This window comes from Mauremys reevesii, linkage group 5 (assembly GCF_016161935.1).
Source record: "Mauremys reevesii isolate NIE-2019 linkage group 5, ASM1616193v1, whole genome shotgun sequence".
Classification (NCBI taxonomy): domain Eukaryota; kingdom Metazoa; phylum Chordata; order Testudines; family Geoemydidae; genus Mauremys; species Mauremys reevesii.
This window is the reverse complement of record NC_052627.1, coordinates 38,212,244-38,231,421: the sequence shown is the minus strand read 5'-3', so window position 1 is coordinate 38,231,421 and position 19,178 is coordinate 38,212,244.

Sequence of the window (19,178 nt, the reverse complement as noted above, 5' to 3'; positions counted from 1 at the left end):
CATTACTGGCTGACAGCTGAAACTTTTCAGGCTATGTGCTGTGAAATGTCATTGCTAAGGATGTCTGATGTAAAAAAGTTCTTTTTTGACCCTTGTTCGAAAAATTAATCGGAACAGAAAAGAATTCTAATTAAATCAGAAACAGTTAGATAACTGGAGAAATATTAGTTTTCCCACTCTTTTAAAAAAAGATTTATCAAAGAGATATCTAGAATTCAATCTGAACTTCCCATGTGCATCTCTTTGCTGCAGACGGGGTGCAATCCATTTTTAAAACACAATTTTACAGGTCTGTTGAAGATATGGTCTTTAAACTCACCACTATGGTTTATATATTGGAGACTTCTTAATCTATTCAGTACAGAGGAGATGAATCAAATACTGAATATCTTAGTAGTTCTTTCTCCAGTGTAGCGCAGCCTATTGGTACCTGCCACATACTTGTCTGGCTTTGAGTCAAATACTTCTAATCATGTCTTCCTAACTGAGATTTAAATCCAGTCAGCAGTGTTGTCAATGATGCTCTATTGATCACACTTCATTTTACCTTGCCTTCTATGTTCTCAGTCTGAATGACTTTCATTTTAGATTATAGGAAAACAAAACACATAAGATCCATGGGAGAACGTGTTTTTTTCTCAGATATGTAATAGGCTGCATCCTCTCAGCCTGCCAAAATGGTAACTGTCTTCTTTAGGCAGTAAACTCTTGGAAATGTAAAGATGAAGGGTAAAATATTCAAAAGTGATTAAGTGATTTAGGGTACTAAGTCCTTTTGACTTTCAATGAAAGTTAGGTACCTTTCTTACTTAGGCACTTTGGTACGTTTTATCTGCATCTTTAGGCAGCCAAATACTTTGGAAAACTGGCCCTAAGTGCCTGTTGGTTTTGAAAATTGGTTTTAGGCTACTAAGTCCCCTAGGCTCTTCAGAAAACTTTACACAAATACAATGAAAATTAAGTTAGGAGCTATATGTACCACTAATTTACTCAATTTCTTTTATTCATATTTTTGTATAAACATAGCATTAAAAATGGGAATAGACTACATATCAGGTTTAGATAGAGTAGAGATGCGTAACATTTACATTTAGGCTATTTAGTCATGTGACTCAGTGACATCTAACAAGGACAATCTGTTTATTTGAATGAAAGTCAGGACAGTATGTGTTTCATAATTCACCAGGTAAAAGATAGCCAATCCAACCATTGCAAATTATTACTTGACACTGAGAAACCATCAGCTAATTTTAGCAGAGCAGAAATGGGAATGCAAATCAATCATCAGAACAAAAGAGAACCTGGTTGAAGCATAGGAATGATGACTTTTTGTCCTGTATTTTTTTTCCCAACAGATTGTTGAATGGAACAAATTGCCATTAATGTTTAAAAATCAATCCTCAAGCTAACCAAAAGGGTTAGAGTTATCAAAGGGGGTGTTCCTGATTGGTTCACTGAGTAGGGTGAAGAGCCATGCCCTTCTTGATGCCATCGTACATAGTGTACAATTTTTATTGTTTAATCAAGATTCAAGAATATATTCAATTAAACAGTGACAATTGTTTGATCGAGGGAACTATTAAATGCACAGTTCTTATACTTTCCTAGAGATGGTATTGAAAATTGAAAAGTAGAGTAAAGGAAATAATTCACAAGTGATTTAGCTTCTTTTTCTGTTCACAAAATATCCATGAGCAAATAGTATTTTTTCCTAAATATATTGGCTAATGGTAGAGGTTGATAACTTATGTTGATAGGTCTCCAGTTATTTGATATTGGCATTCAAGCTTTGTTGGTTAGTTCTGATCATAGGACCCGTGGAATTATTTCTGCTTCCTCATTGGATGTGTGTACAAATACTTATGCAAATTTCACACCCAGTGTGAACAGTGGATACTGTTGTATGTGACTTTGTAACTCACTACTGAAAAATGCTCATAATAATAAATGTTGATCATAAATGTTCAGAAACAGTGAATACAAAGAGGGAATGAGTATGAATGACTTTGAAAATTTGGGAGAATATAAATAAAAGCTTTTTTTGCAGTATTCAGCCAGCTAAATAAGGTTTTAGGACAAGAATTGCACATTGATGTTGTTAGGTTGGATGCTCCTCTATCTTTCTTCCTTTTCCTTCCAGTAGTTTCTACTCTTTCACAAGTCTGTTTCATTTTAAGTGATTTTCTTTTCAGTGTATTCAGCACCGTTGGTGACATTCTCCAGGTTTTTTACGTCTGGATCAAAGTTGGAAAATAGAAAAAACAGTTACACTATGCTAGAATACAAGTTCCCTGAAGTCTCCAGCCTTTAGCTCAAATAGCCTGTTGAAAGTTAATGGGAATCATGCAGGCATTGGATCAAGCCTAAAGTGAGTAGATGCCCAACCTAGCTGGGAGTAGAACCTATAATGCTTCTCTTCCAGTGCTATACTCCAGGCCCCAGAGAATGGAATCTAAGGGAGATTTTCAAAACCATACAGGTCAGTTGGGCACCCAACTTCCATTGAAAGTCTATGGAAGTTGGGCATGAGTTTGAAAATCCCACCCCAATGAATATCCTACAAGTCTTAGCAATATCCAGAAAATATCTAGTAACACCTCTGTTGATTTGTATACACCAGTGTTTCATAAACTTGGGATGCCACTTGTGTAGTGAAAGCCCCTAGCGGGCCAGGCCAGTTAGTTTACCTGCCGCATCTGCAGGTTCGGCCGATCACGGCTTCCACTGGCCACGGTTCGCTGCTCCAGGCCAATAGGAACTGCTGAAAGCAGCACGGGCTGAGGGATGTGCTGGCCGCTGCTTCCAGCAGCTCCCACTGGCCTGGAGCAGCGTCCCAAGTTTGGGAAACACTGGTATACACTATATTGAGCATTATCTTGCTCATGACCACTGTTGAAGAAATCATCTTTGGAACAGTATACTGTATTTATCTGATGCTGTCTGTTACAGAGGCCATATAATAAAGTTGTAAGAGTAGAATGTAGGGTTGCAGCTGTTTGTAAATCCAGCCCACTGGATACAATTAAGCAAACATTTGCTTTGTTCGTTTGGCAAAACGTACACACTCCCAATTTCACGATACATTATTCATGAGGCAAAACCCCCAGGTGTTTGGTTCTCTAATGTGGATAAATCTATTTTGAATGAAAGCAAATCCAAACCTGGTTTTTAAAATACACTGGTGCTATTTAATTTGTTTTAATTAAATATTTTTATTATTTATTTATTCAAACATTCTTAACCTCACATACTATAATATTATAAACTATTATCATATAATACATTTGGGCTGCTGCTGATCCAGAAGTAATAAATAAGTATGAAATATTCACTCCAAATTCCTCAAATAAATTCAGCTGGAAAATTATTTCTCTTGCTTTCTTTCCTCTCCCAGGCAATGACAAATGTTTATTTATCCAACTTCTGATATGTTTTTTCCTCCACCATTACTCAAAGTGACTCCCACAGTGATAAGTGGTCAATGACCCCAGTGCAAGGTGAACTACAGCAGTCTCACAGTGCTACCCATTATTCATCTCAGTGGTAGAACAACTGCAACGACATAGTGACATTTTGCTAAAAGCTCAGATTTCTCCCAGTAGGTTATTATACAGGTGGAATGGGATGTTTTCTGAAAGACCACCACACGTCTTGTTCTCCCTCCAAAAGGTCAATTTTTTATTTTTATTTTTTTTATTTTGCTGAAAGACAAAGTTAAAAAGAAAGATGTGTCACAGTTAGTAAAGGACATGGCAAAACTATAAAACAATATTTCTATATGGATGTCTATTTTACAGGTTTGAAGGCAAACTATTTTCTGAAGATAAGACTGTAAGTCGTTTTTGGTGTTTACAGTGAAAATTCAAATGTCGATGTTCAAGTTCAAGCAGAGTAAATACAGACTTTTCCCACATTCTGTAAAGTCATTTCACTATCAGTTTATATCATTTGACAGTAATTTTACCATTGGGGAACATGTTTTTAATAATGAAGATGAAGATAAAATGTGGGAATAACTTTATTTATGGTTAGCATGGGGGAGCTGATTTGTGGTTTTCTGACCTATTGGGCTTGTGCTATTTGGGAATATTTCAAAGCACCTCTCAAGTGCTCTGTGCGATGTTATCTTCATAGGCAAAATCCACAGGAAGATGGAGATAAGATTGAGAATACATATAAAAAACGAAAAGGTAGATAACATTACAGGGATGTTGTAATTATCCACAAACCAAGCATAACAAACGCAGGACATTCAGAATTAAAAGTTGCCCTCAAAAGAAATCCAGATATTTTAAGGTATGGATATGTAGAATTAAGGCACCCAAACAATTTCAACTCTGACTTGTAGTGATGCCATGCAATCACTTTATGATTATAATTAAGGCTTTTTAGTGTTTGCAATCTCAGATTAGATTAATCTGATTTTTAAATACACCGTAGGTTTTTAAAATCTATATTCCCCATCAACACCACTAGGGTGCATGCCTTTATGGGGATAAGTAGTGTGTGCCTGAAAATTAAAAAGGACATAACCAGGAGCTGATTGCTAATTAAGGTCCTGATCCTGGAAAGATTTATGCCACTTGCTTAATTTGGAGCCTTAGTAAGCTAAATCTTTGCAGGATTGAAAAGACTGAGTCATTGTGTATTGAGACTAAAACAAGAAAGGATAGCTTTGCATTCTAAAACAGTATCTCTTGTTTAGGACCTCTGTGGAATCTGAATTTCTATGTGTATTCAATGACAAGTGAGGCACAGATAGGAAAACAAAACAAAACAAATAACTTCCTACTCTCAAATATTTTTTTTCAGATGCATGACAGTATAGTCTAGGGGGTCAAATCATTGCCTTGGGACTCTGGACATCTGACTCTCTGTGACGTGGGCATGCCACTTAATAGTTCTGTGCCTCAGTTTCCCTATTTGTAAAATGTGGGTAATAATCCCTTTGAGATCCTTAAATGAGAAGTGCTATATAAGTACAAAACAACATTGCTGAAGAGTGAAGGGCAGCTGCATGTATGTCCTGGTCTGACTTATATGGTATGAAACAAAACAAAATGTTGGGTTGCTGACTGCAGCAAATTAATGAATTCTGTGGGAAAAAAATACTGACTATCTAGGTGTCTTAAGAGGGGAACATGTGGAATCTGCTGTCTTGTCTACACTACCAAGTTGTGTTGACAAAACTTACGTTGACACCCAGAAGTCGACAAAACAAAAATGGCCAACACTTGTTCCCTCCGTCGACAGATCATGTTCACATTGGGGACACCATCATTGACAGGGTGAGCAATGCACTGTGGGTATGTATCCCACAGTGCAGTGTTGTGGGAAGGAAGAGATCACTGCGCATCTTGGGATTCTCTCCAAGTTCTCCCACAGCCCCCTCAGCTGCCGAAAGCAGCATCCTGAGTAGCTCTGTGAGCTCTCCCTGCTGAGGAATGGCGAAGCAGCACAGCAGTCTGTTCCCCTCACCCTGCAGCAGCAGCCTGCTTGCTGCTGTGTTCCTAGTGCAGGGCAGGACAGGAGCATTCCAGTGATTTGCTCTTTGTTTGTTCCCCAAATGGAGCAGCACACACATACTTCCAGGAGCATTGAAAGGGGAGGGGCTCATGCCTGCAGGGCAGCAGAGATCAAAACACTGAGCAGAGCAATCAGGGCAGTCATTGTGGGATACTGGCGGAAGCCAGATCTGTGGACAAAACAATCAGCAGTGTCAACACTGGCTCTTTGTCAACAATAAAGGGAGGGGAAAAAACAAAAGTCTCTCCTAGGGGTGGAAGTCCCATTGTAGTGTGTAAGCTCTTGCTGTTTTATCAACAAAACTTGGTAGCATAGACAAGGCCTGAGTCTATGAGCCATGAGTGTAATGTACAAAGCAGTTCACACATCTCAGAGCTGTTATTTCAGACAGTTTGGAGATTCAGCCAGGAATCAGTACATTGGTTCTCCTTCAGCTTATCTTTTCAAAGTTCTTTGCAATTATGCAGGTTAGATACATATTTTTTTAAATAAAAAAAGCTGGCTCTCTGGGATAAAATTCACAGAAAACATGCCCCCTTCGCCCCCGATTTTAAGGAAATATGAAATATCACTGCGTGGAGCAGTATTGGGACACAAAGGGCTGGTTCTGAAATCAATTGGTGACGATGCACAAGAAGGAATGGCCCTAGCTTACTTTCAGATCCCCGTTAGAAAAAGTAATTTTTTCCAGGCAACTGAGCCTTCTGAATGGAAAACATTAAGAGACCAATATGAAACCTCAAGCGCCTTTATTATTGATTTATTATTTGCAAAGTTACTTAGCGTTATTTAATAATGTTGAGGGATGCTGGGAGGAGAACCGTTGCATTTGAGATGAGGTGTTCAGTTTCAAGTCATTTGAAATAATTTGACTTTGACAGGGTTTAAATAGAAAAATCCCACAGGATGCTAACAAAATAATAATACCAAACCATAACGTATTTCAGATTCATAGTTTGTTTTTTCTATAGCCAGAAAGGGAAGGAAAAAGAAACATAGTTTGCAGGAAAGACAGAAAAATATTGTTTTGATCTGACCTGTCACAACATTATTTGATTTAATTTACTTGACAAGAAAAGATATTACTTCACCCACCTCGTGTCTCTAACAACAAATACTGCAGTGGAAAGCCTGCTTAGGGTAACAATGTCATTTTTGTTACGATAATCTTTTGCAGTTCATTCTCATCAGCTGCTTTATGTCAACGCTTAACACGGTATGGGTAAAAGGTCTGGCCAAAACCAGAGACCTCTGAGGAAGGTCTGGAGATGGGTGGTTGCTAGTGGGTAGGCAATATAACTGAATAGAAACAAGCTGTTCAAGGCCCAACCTTTTGTTACAAACTAATGAAATTATTTTGTTGGATTATGTCAGATCTGTGTCTTCTCTGAGACCAATTAAAGCTCTGAATAGTGGTATAAAGGTGCAATATGTACTACACATCATACAGAAAAGATTAGAATAGGGGGTTCACAGGAGCAGTTATTAAAACTAAAATGATAAACACAAATACTTTCTTTCCTAGTGGTATTTTGAATGTAGATTAATTTATTTTAATGTTCTCCACAACAGATTCATTTCTTCTAATGTGTTCCTCACAACTGATTAAAAATAATAAAGAACACTTGAAATTCTGTTTGTTTATGCTGCCATCCCTCGATGGTTCAACCCCAAAGATTCAGTATTCTGCTACTTGTTATACTGAAGCCAGGTATCTATGATTCTTTGTATTAGGATTACTAACAATTGAGCACACAATACAGAAATATCTTCATCGATAGAAGTTCTACTGTTTTGATATTGCTGAGGCATCCCATACAGAAACTGCAGCCTTAACTAGTCATTTTTATAACAGAATCCCTCCCTAATTTGGCCCTTACGTGTCACAGAAAGAACCAGTGTAGATTTCAAGATTAGAAACACTAAACATACAATTGCTTTGCCTTGAAATAACATTTCAGAACTCTTAGGTGGACTGATGTTGCCATTCTGTTATTCTGTCACATTGCCCATTAACAAAATCATGCCTGGAGCAAATGCACAATGCTATGTTACTTGGCTGACATATTTCTTTAGAATAGTTTTTCCACCATTTTATGAAGCTACCCATAGAACACTAATAAAGGAAGTGAAAAATTCCTTAAAGGGAAATCAATGTGTTAACCTCATATATAGGTCTGTGGTGAGCCAATGGTCATATAGCTGATTATAAATAATGCTAAAAACTAGGGTGCCCAGATGTCCCAATTTTATAGGGACAGTCCCGATTTTGGGATCTTTTTCTTATATAGGCTCCTATTACCCCTCACCCCTGTACCAATTTTTCCCACTTGCTATCTGGTCATCCTACTGAAAACAGAATTTTACCTTATTTTTGCAGCTGGATATCTCTATACTATCAACTATGGCATGAAGAAAACCATCTATGATGTTAAAATTTGCCAGCTATCAAACTATTGCAAGCCAACTAAAATCCTCATCTGAGATTTCTCTTTAAATTATTTATATAATATATTTGATGTTTATTATGACTATTACAATAATAAATGCTGCATATAAACTGCAGAACAGCTACTAGACCCTCATCTGAATTCTACCTTTAAAAAATATTTTTTCCATTTAGTCCTGTAAAGGTGTATGGTGGTAGTTTTTTTTTTTTTTTAAATGTCACACTAGCAGGATAACTCTCATTATCACTGAAATTTCATGGAATAGCTGTTTTCTACTCAAGACAAGACTACCGCTACCTTCATTTTCCATGGGTGTTTTATGTATTACTGGCTGACAGGTCGACCTTTTCAGGTTGCCTGCTGTGAAGTTGCTACTAGGGACAACTGAAATGGAGGGGAGATAAAAGGTTATTTTGTAGCTCTAACTTTAAAAAAAGGATTGGAAGATGAAGACATTTTAATTAGGCTAGACTAATTTACAGAACTGTGCATTATTAGATACCCGAAATGCAGAAGACATTATTTCCCCTCCTTGTTTTACCTAGGGGGACAGTTAGTGACAAGTTTTAAGAGGCTTCTGAAATGAGCTATAGAGTTCACTCCTATTCTTTGTAAATAGCTTTCAACACTGCAAAAATGGCATTTAAAAACAATCTTTTTAAAAATATTCTCTTAAACCTAAAACTGCAATACCAAGGTTTGTTATATGGGTCTATCCCCACTCCCAGTATTTTTTTTCCAACAATGGGATTCTGTTTACCATTTTCCATCCAACTACTTCAGATATATTTTAAAATTTAGTCAGTGTTTTCTTCTTTTATCTTTCAAATCATAGATATGCTTTTAGACCTGGCATTTATCTATATTAATAATTGCTCAATAAATTTGCAGCTGTTGATTTTTAAATCAGCCAGATGTACTGTGAAGGGATATGCGTTTTTATCAGGTCATCAGGCATAGTCTTCACTGGAGGACAAATAAGATGGGGGGAAAGTCTAAAGTCCCATTATGGGAAGAAGACATCTTTGAGAGACCCTAGGAGGGCACAGCTGTTGACGGTAAGAAAGATGGTGAATTCTATCAGTTTCACCAGGTTTTTCCTTCATGTTCTCTGGGATTTAAAAGTTTGTGATCATCCAAATGAACCTCAAGAAGGACTAACAGAGGTAAATGAAACAAACCAACCCTCCGATTTAAGTTAATGCAGCGGTTCTCAACTTATTTATCATTGCAAGCCACATTTCCAGGCCACAATGTGTTACCTGGGCAGCGGCAGCCCAGATACAGACCCTCGTCACATGGGGCTGGCGGGCTGCCTGCCCGCCCTGGACCTCCACTGCATGGCTGCCCTGGATCTCCGCTGGGCGACTGCCCTGGAACTAACATTAACAGTCAATCCAGATCTTCTCAACTTGGCACATCTACTTTGTAATGCCTGTCAAATAACTCCAACTTGGGGTATCTAAAAATTGTTAATTATCAGGCCCATTATTTTCTTCTAAATAATAACAGTGGCATCAGTGTATTATCTTTCTTCAACAGCAACTGCATACACTTCATAAAATTTCATTTGAATATTTATGAGAGGCCTGAGTAACCTATGAAATTGTCTAGAAATTGAAGGCATTCACTACCTTAAAAAAATAATCTAGCAATCCATATGCACCCGTTGTCAGCAATGCCTGCATGCTGGGAGTAAAAGAGTGGCTCCACTGTGTCCTATAAATTTCTTATGCTCCATAGGTGGGAAGCTTCTACCTATTCAGAAGCTGAACTGCCACAGTCCTTATAAACCTTGCTCTGACCCAGCACTCACCATCTTTTCACTTTAACTTGTGGAATGCATGTAGCTGAGGTGAGTGTGCCAAGGGTTGTTGATAGTCATGATATAAGTCTTCCCTGATCCTTACACAGTACTTACATCACTATATGAGTTGCATTCAAATGATGGTAAAGTCAAAATGTTAAAACTTGTGTGCCTAAAATTAGATACCTACATCCATCTTTGGCTACCTGGAAATGAAGCCTCAGGGCTGCAGGCTGGGGCCTTATCCTAGGCAGAAAATCTCAAGTGGCAGGACTTGTTGCCACCTATGGAGTGTGAGGAACCCCAGTGGCCCAGTCTGTACTCCGCTCTGGTTCCACGGCCTGTCAGGAATGTTAGTTGGTGGCTCATCTATGGAGCTGAAAGCAGGGGAGTGTACTTGATATGGCTCACAAACTCCACTGACACTGGTCCCTTCTGTTATGAGAGAGACCCTGCTTGCATCCGAAGAAGTGGGTATTCACCCACGAAAGCTCATGCTGCAAAACATCTGTTAGTCTATAAGGTGCCACAGGATTCTTTGCTGCTTCTACAGAACCAGACTAACACGGCTACCCCTCTGATGCTCACATTTATGTAGAGTGTGTCAGGTTGAAGCCTCTCTTCCAACTCCTTCAGAAACTCTTATTGAGGTTCTGGGTGCTCTATTCCCTCCACCTCCTAATTTATGCCCATGGCCCACCAAGTCTCAAGACCTTCTTATCATTCTCCTCCTGGCGCTGGCAAAGATGGTCATCTACCACTCCAGGAGGAGGAAGCTGGATTGGGTTGAGTGGGAGGGGGGCACTGTTAGACTGTAGAGCCTATTTCCAGGTCCTTATTCAATCATGTCTCTGGGCAGAGTACTTATGAGCAATGTCCACTGCCTTTGAGGAGCAGTGGGAATTGACAGGTGTTCTCTGCTCTGTGTCTCCCTCTGGTTCCTGATATGTAACCTTTGACCTTACTCCTATTCCTGTTTCTCCTTTGTTGTGCAATGTACTTGCCTGTGGCCTAGGTCTAATGGTTCCTCCCCCTTTAGTAGAGAGGGGAGCCTTTAGTTGTGGGACAGGCATAAACTCAGCTGCCCCAGTACCTGCAAAGAGTACCCCGCTCCATCAGCATGGTCTCATGCTAAGGCTGGGAAGGAGGGCACAGAGCTGACATAGGGGAATGTGTTCCCCCTCACATCTAGAAAACTTCAGCATGTCCTTTAAAGGTAGTTTGACAACCTCTTTGAACCAGGCTGTATGGAAAGCCAGGATATGTCCTACTTTTTGTGCAGTTTTCATTTTACTCTTCACTTTTCTGTTTTTTTTCTTTTTTGGCTATTTCAGTTTTATTCTGCAAGCTTTGCCATCCTCCTCTATGCATGTCTTATGCAACTTATGTGCCTTTCCTGTTCTTTGATTTCATTTTATGTTGCTTAGTTCATCCACACTGGCTTTCTTCCACTTCGTGTTTTTTGTTCCTTGCCATTCATAACTCTTAGGCATTTTTCTTTGAACATTGTTCATTTCCCCTCTGTGTCCTTCCCATTACCCTCCCACTTTATTCAATCTGGCACTTCTCACTTTCATCCAGAATTTAATCTGTTGCAATTCAGTATTCACTTTTCTCTTTTCATTCTCAATTTAGTCATGATTGCAGTACACCTTTCCAGTTCTAAACAGGTCAGTTCTGTGTCTCAGCAGGCAGGTGAGACTCAGCCTTTCCTATCTATTGCGACTTGGTTGATTTATACATTGTGGGCCAAATCATACTCTTGGAGTATGCATTACCCACATTGTATTCAATGGGAGTTTTGTGCATATCTGTGGACAGAATTTGGTGCTACAAAAGGAAGCCGCCGTGGGTCAGTCACAAAACTAACACACAATATATTTTTGGACCAAGTTTACAAAGGTGCCACAATCGTATTAAATTTGTGCTCACATTTTGCATGCACAACTATTTGCACCCCCAATCGAAGGAATGTGATCAGATTTGTTCACTAATGAAGATGCAAAAGACAAAAAGAACAAGATCTCTGACTTAGTTTTCCATGCAGACAACTTGAAAAACACCTCTTTACTTGTAAACTGAAGAAATTTTAAGCTGAGGAAATTGATATGGAAATCACTGAGCTACCACACACTCCACCTCCACAATGACATTTTTACCTAGTTACTTTTCAAAGTAAAACCCCATGTTATTATTGATTTTTCTCGTTTGTTTCTCTCCAGTCTTTATTGACACATTTAAAAAAACAAAAAAAAGTGTTATAAAGATTTTTTTTAAAGCTATATAAGGTGATCTTTCACATTCTTCTTTTTCTCCCATGTCTCTATCCAAAAGGGAGCAATGGGTCTAAGAGGAAAATGCAATTGAAAAAATGTGTAATTATTTTATTTACAAATAAGGAAGAGAACCAAGAGAATGTTTGTTCCTTGGTCATTATAATCCTCCATGTGCCCACCATTATCTCTTGCTGTTAAGAAGATTATACAACCAGCTGAAAATAATAATTTAATTCTAAATCTGGAGCTAAATACTAACTCTGGACTAAATACTCATTGGGTCAGAGAGAGATGGATTCAAATCCCTCCTCTGAATGAGACAGAGAGAAGGTTAGAATCCACATCTCATCTCTCTCAAATGAGTACTTTAATAATCAGGCTATAGAATCAATCTCATCCCCTCTTTTTGGACCAATGGACTTTTAAACAAAGTGGAATAGCTTGAACAGAACAGCTTGAGAGAGAATTGCCTATAGCCTGATGGTTAGGACATGCATCTATCAGGGGAACTCTTGAGTTCAAGTCCTGATCCAATGCATAACTGAGTATTTATACAATGTGGAACAGCTTCAACAGGAGAGATTGAGAGTTAGTGACCCCACATTAGCCTATACCCTTGTGGTTAAAAGGCTTACTGAGGAAGGTGAAGGTCTAAAGTCAAGTATCTGTTCCAGACTGGAGACCACATTGAAGGCAAGTGTCCTAACAACTGAGCCAAAGGTTCTAAAAGATAAACATGCATGTGCAGTTTTCTGAAGCTACCTCTGAAAAACTTTTTCTTAGATAAAACTAAATGGGTCAAATCTATGAAAAATTTTAGGTTGACCAAAACTGGTTTTTTTTTCCAGAAAATGAAGTATTCATCCAAAAAATTCACCCAGCTGTATCCATACCTGATCATGAACATATCAGGTTATCATCTATTTAAATAATCATGTGTACATCTTTCCTAATGACTCAGTTAAACTGCAAAGACATACTCACGTGCTTAACTTTACACAGGTAGCCTAGTTGACATAATCGGGGTTATTCATATGTGACAAGAAAAATATGCCGTTTTAAGATATAGATCTAGACTTTGGATTTCCATACATTCCATATGTGGTGTTTTCGGACATACTCAAAGCAGCTAAGGATAATGAGAGTTTTTTATAATGACAGTGGTGAGTCTAAGGATTTCTTGACATCCCATTTACACAAAATAAAGTTCTTTTATTTAGAAGAAGAAAATAAGAAAGCAGTGCAGAATTCAGTCTTCTCTGTATGGCTGATAGTAATTATTATTAGTCTGGAACCCACTAGTGATTAAATAGTTTTGCATTTTTGACTATTGAAACAGAATTGTATCTAATTTCTTTGGCCTTTATTTGTAACTATATATTTTTTTTTACTTCTATGCTTGGGGACTAATTAATGTCTATTACTATTCCTTTCTAAGATTTATGAGTGGATATAAATGGGCAGCTAGGGACTAACAATAGAGGGTTATTAAATCCTGATGGTCCTCTGTTAAAAAAGAAACATTCTGAAACAAAAGGCTTGCTCCTATCCAGGTGAACTGCTTTTTCAGGGAAGAGTCTCCTGGATTGAAGTCAGTTGGTTAGTGTCTGATCACCTGAGGAAGCTGATCAGGAATCACTTAACAGTGGACATTGGAAGGTTATAAAAGGGCAGGAGCTGTGCTATTCTGTGTCTTTGGCCATTTTCACCAATTCATGTTGAGGGGAGCAGCTGCAGAAGTCCGAGGAGGTGGGGGAACCCTCTCTGCTTGTTCACAGATGAATTCCCAAGGAAAGAGTAAGCTATAGCAAGGTGCATTCCATTCAGAGCATTTGTTTTCTAAATTACCTGTGCTTTCTTATGTTCTCTCTCTTAACTGAAGAGTAACAGTGTTTTAGAAGCAGCAAAGAATCCCATGGCACCTTATAGACTAACAGACGTTTTGGAGCATGAGCTTTCGTGGATGAATACCCACTTCGTCAGATGCAAGTAGTGGAAATTTCCAGGGTCAGGTATATATATGCAAGCAAGAAGCAAGCTAGAGATAACGAGGTTAGTTCAATCAGGGAGGATGAGGCCCTGTTCTAGCAGTTGAGGTGTGAAAACCAAGGGAGGAGAAACTGGTTCTGTAGTTGGCAAGCCATTCACAGTCTTTGTTTAATCCTGAGCTGATTGTGTCAAATTTGCAGATGAACTGAAGCTCAGCAGTTTCTCTTTGAAGTCTGGTCCTGAAGTTTTTTTGCTGCAGGATGGCCACCTTAAGATGGCCACCTTAAGAAGTGTTTTAGAGTCCTGTTTAAAGTCTGTCTGTGTGTCTGTTGGCTTTTGCTGTTGTGTGTCCCTCAAAATGTAAATGAGAAAGCTAACATCTTTGGTAGGATTCTGTAGAATGGGCAAGACCTATTGAGGTAGAAGGCACTAGTGTCAGGTTCTAGGCAATTAGCTCAGAGGATCCCTCCTACCAAAAGAGCTGTCAAATATAAAGTCTGTCTTTAGAGTGTGTGCCTAGAGGCCGGAGCCCAGGGCAAGTGCCTAATGCTACGTACGCCCACCAATGAAGGGCATGTGGGATTCAGCATTTGGATACCTATCAGCAGTCTGGTGAGTGTCCAGAAGGGAGAGTTCAACCAGGTCTGTGACACAAGTTACATCTTTTTAAACCTTGTTTTATGTAATAACATAATCTGTTTATTTTTGAAAAAAAACCTAAAAACACAATGGGATCAGATCCTCTAATGAGCTCTGAGGCAGTTTTGTGATTGGAATCTACTTGAGCTGTTTGAAATTTGGTAGCCCACTTGAGATGGCTTCTTTGATTGTTCAGAGGATCTCCTTTAATTTTTGCAAAGAGAAAAAACTATAGTAATTCAGTCATCTGCTCTGTTTCTTCCCTCCTCCCGCCACCACTACTTCATTATTACTTATGCTAATTTTTTTCTGAATGTATCAAACCAACTCACTGAATGTATATTTATTTAAACATTAGAGCAGGGGTTCTCAAACTTCATTGCACCACAACCCCCTTCTGACAACAAAAATTACTACACGACCCCAGGAGGGAGGACCAAAGCCTGAGTCCTCCCAAACCCCAGGCAAGGGGGCCAAAGCTGAAGCCCAACGGCTTCAGCCCTGAGCGGGAAGCCTGTAACCTGAGTCTTGCTGCCCAAGGCTGAAGCGGTGGAGTTTAGAGTTCAGCCCCGGGCCCAGCAAGTCTAAGCCAGCCTTGGTGACCCCATTAAAACAGGGTCATGACCCACTTTGGGGTCTTGACCCACAGTTTGAGAACCGCTGCATTAGAGCTATCATCAAGGAACACCTGTTTGTATAAGCTGTCTAAAAAAATACATTCTGGTTTAAATATAGGCCTATTTTCATCCTTGTACTTGTGGTGTCCAGGGTTCAAGGACTATCACATTCATGGTGTTCCCCATCCTTATGTTCCTTCATAACTGGAATCTTCATTGAATGAGGCAACATGAACAATAGTAATTAAAGATTTCCAGGGGAAGTTTGGACCCCAGTGGAGTTTCTCTGTTGAGCTCAAGGGAGTTAAGGGACAACAGCGTATCCTATTGAGGACTTAATTTAAGGAAGCTGTACTTCATTTGTAATCAAAGTGTATTCAAGGGAAGTGTATACAAAGGTGGGAAGAGGGAAGAAGAAAAGCTGAAGGAAAATTTCTTAGCTCTAGAGACGGTAACATGGAGTCAAACCTTTGGTCCCTGTGTTTATTTGAGTTTTTAAATTATTTTATTAGTTTCTCTACAGAATCTTGATAGCTTTAGGGTTCAGTTCTGGCAACTATATTTTCCTTGTGTTGCACTCTAATCAACAGATGTAAAAGCCTTTTGGGGAGTGTAAGGGGCTGATGTAAAGTGTGGAGCCCACATTACCCTTCTTCCATCCATTCACTTTTTAAAAAAACAAGTGACATTCACCCAAGAGTTCTGAAAGAACTCAAATATGAAATTGTGGAACTATTATCTATGGTTTGTAACCTGTCCTTTAAATTGGCTTCTGTACCCAATGACTGGAATATAGCTAATGTATCACCAATATTTAAAAAGGACTCTAAAGGTGATCCCGGCAATTATAGGCTGGTAAGTCTAACATCAGTACTAGGCAAATTAGTTGAAACAATAGTAAAGAACATAAATTGTTGGGCAAAAGTCAACATGATTTCTGTAAAGGGAAATCATGTCTTACTAATCTGTTAGAGTTCTTTGAAGGAGTCAACAAACATATGGACAAGGGGGATCCAGTGGACATAGTATACTTAGATTTCCAGAAAGCCTTTGACGAGGTCCCACACCAAAGGCTCTTACATAAATTAAGTTGTCATGGAATAAAAGGAAAGGTCCTTTCATGGATTGAAACCTGGTTAAAAGACAGGGAACAAACGGTAGGAATAAATGGCAAATTCTCAGAATGGAGAGAGATAACTAGTGGCGTTCCCCAAGGGTCTATCCTAAGACCAATCCTATTCAACTTATTCATAAATGATCTGGAGAAAGGGGTAAAAAAGTGTGGTGGCAAAGTTTGCAGATGATACTAAACTACTCAAGATAGTTAAGACCAAAGCAGACTGTGAAGAACTTCAAAAAGATCTCACAAAACTAAGTGATTGGGCAACAAAATGGCAAATGAAATTTAATGTGGATAAATGTAAAGTAATGCACATTGGAAAAAATAACCCCAACTATACATACAATATGATGGGGGCTAATTTAGCTACAACGAATCAGGAAAAAAGATCTTGGAGTCATCATGGATAGTTCTCTGAAGATGTCCATGCAGTGTGCAGAGGCGGTCAAAAAGGCAAATAGGATGTTAGGAATCATTAAAAGGGGATAAAGAATATATTATTGCCCTTATACAAATCGATGATATGCCCACATCTTGAATAGTGCATGCAGATGTGGTCTTCTCATCTCAATTAGATATACTGGCACTAGAAAAGTTTCAGAGAAGGGCAACTAAAATGATTAGGGGCTTGGAATGGGTCCCATATGAGGAGAGATTAAAGAGGCTAGGACTCTTCAGCTTGGAAAAGAGGAGACTAAGGGAGCATATGATAGAGGTGTATAAAATCATGAGTGATACAGAGAAAGTAGATAAGGAAAAGTTATTTACTTATTCCCATATTACAAGAACTAGGGGCCACCAAATGAAATTAATGGGCAGCAGGTTAAAACAAATAAAAGGAAGTTCTTCTTCACACAGCGCACAGTCAATTTGTGGAACTCCTTACCTGAGGAGGTTGTGAAGGCTAGGACTATAACAGCGTTTAAAAGAGAACTGGATAAATTCATGGAGGTTAAGTCCATTAATCACTATTAGTTAGGATGGGTAAGGAATGGTGTCCCTAGCCTCTGTTTGTCAGAGGGTGGGGATGGATGGCAGGAGAGAGATCACTTGATCATTACCTGTTAGGTTGAGTGACCTCTCTGGATTTATTAAAACCTATCACAGAATTTAGCTTCTAAAACATTTGCTTCTATTATAATTCTTGAATGGCTTTTTCATGATTTGAAGAAAGTTTTTTCAAAATGTGGAAATGCTATGTAAGAAGTGTGGATTTTTTAAGTAGGGATCTAAGTAATATTTCATGCAATATTTCCCTCTCTGCAATAAGATATTTGATTTACTTTCTAGACTAACATCATGAGATATTTGACACCCCTGTAACAAAGATTTTGTTTTCAAAGAGAAGTAACTTTCATAAAATCATTCCATAAAATTAACTTTAACTGAAGCTATTTCTCATTGGCAATAGATGAATTCAAATACTTCAATTTGTATGATAAAATATGTATGTTTTATTGTACCACTTAAGAATATTAACACAGAAAGCTTTGTTTTACTGTATGATTCTTCAAAAGAAGAAAGAACAAAATCTTCATTTTCTCCAACTTTCATTTTAGTAGCTTTCCTAAGCCAGCCAAATTCTTCACTTTACCTCCCTCTGTGCTGCACCTGTATTAATAGTAAGGAAATGGCCTTTCAGACTAGCCTCATTATTTTCACTGCAAGAGGATGCACAGGGGATTAGTGAAGTTGTGAGAGTAACCCTTTGCAAGATATTTCCATATGTAATGATATTAAAGAATGTAAGCCTTTTGTAAACAAATGGAAAATATTTTTATATGACTGAGGTCTGTAAAAGAGAAAAGCACATCAACATTTAAGTGAAGGCAGCTTTCTTTTGTTGTGTGCTCTGAGCAGGAATTAAAAAAAATGGCAACCTCAGGCTATTTAGAAAAAAAAAACCTGTTATTGGCTGAGAAAAGTGAGGCTTAAGATTCAACTGAGCATCAGGAAGAAATTCCTCAACACATACACACAGGCAGCCCATATATAACTGATTACTATTTACACATCATTAAGACTTTGTTTTTCTCCTCTTTGAAGTACTGGAAGAGTCAAGATATCACACTGTATCACCAATTGTCTGTTAGGATTTACTATACACTATCTTCCAGGAAAACTTCCTGCAAGCATAGCTAACAAGGAGATTTTAAAAAGCTATAGTGGGGGTGTGGAGGGGTGTTATGTTTTAGGTAAATTATTTGCTCAGAGAAGACAGATGCAGTATATAAAGCCAAGTATGCTAAATGTTGTCCTTGATGTAAATCATTGTTACAAGACAGAAAGAGGGGATAGAAAGTCAGAAACAGACATCTCTAGTATGGGATTTAGAGCATGTCTGTGTCTGATATTGAGCAATCAGGGAAAAGCTATTAATATCTGATAAAAGTAATATGTTCTTGCAGCAAAACAACTATAGGAAAAAAGACCAGAGTAGGAGAGAGCTGGAGCTCTATGGTGCTTCTGGAAACAGGTGTGAAGTTGTGCTCTTAAAAAAAAAAAGGGGGGGGGGGCACAGAAAAACATCCAGACACTTTCCACATGGTGGAAAAGCACATTCTTGAATATCAGCCTGACCACATAGTTGTTATCAATGAGAGGAAAAGGCAGAGGTGGGACAGATTGGTGTTGTAGCTGATGAGGTTTCTTAGGAAAGAGGGCCTAATGCTTAAACAGATGGCCGGAAAGAAGGAGTTTGTGAGGATAATTATGTCTGAAATCTCCATGTTGTATAAATTGGGAGACTATTTT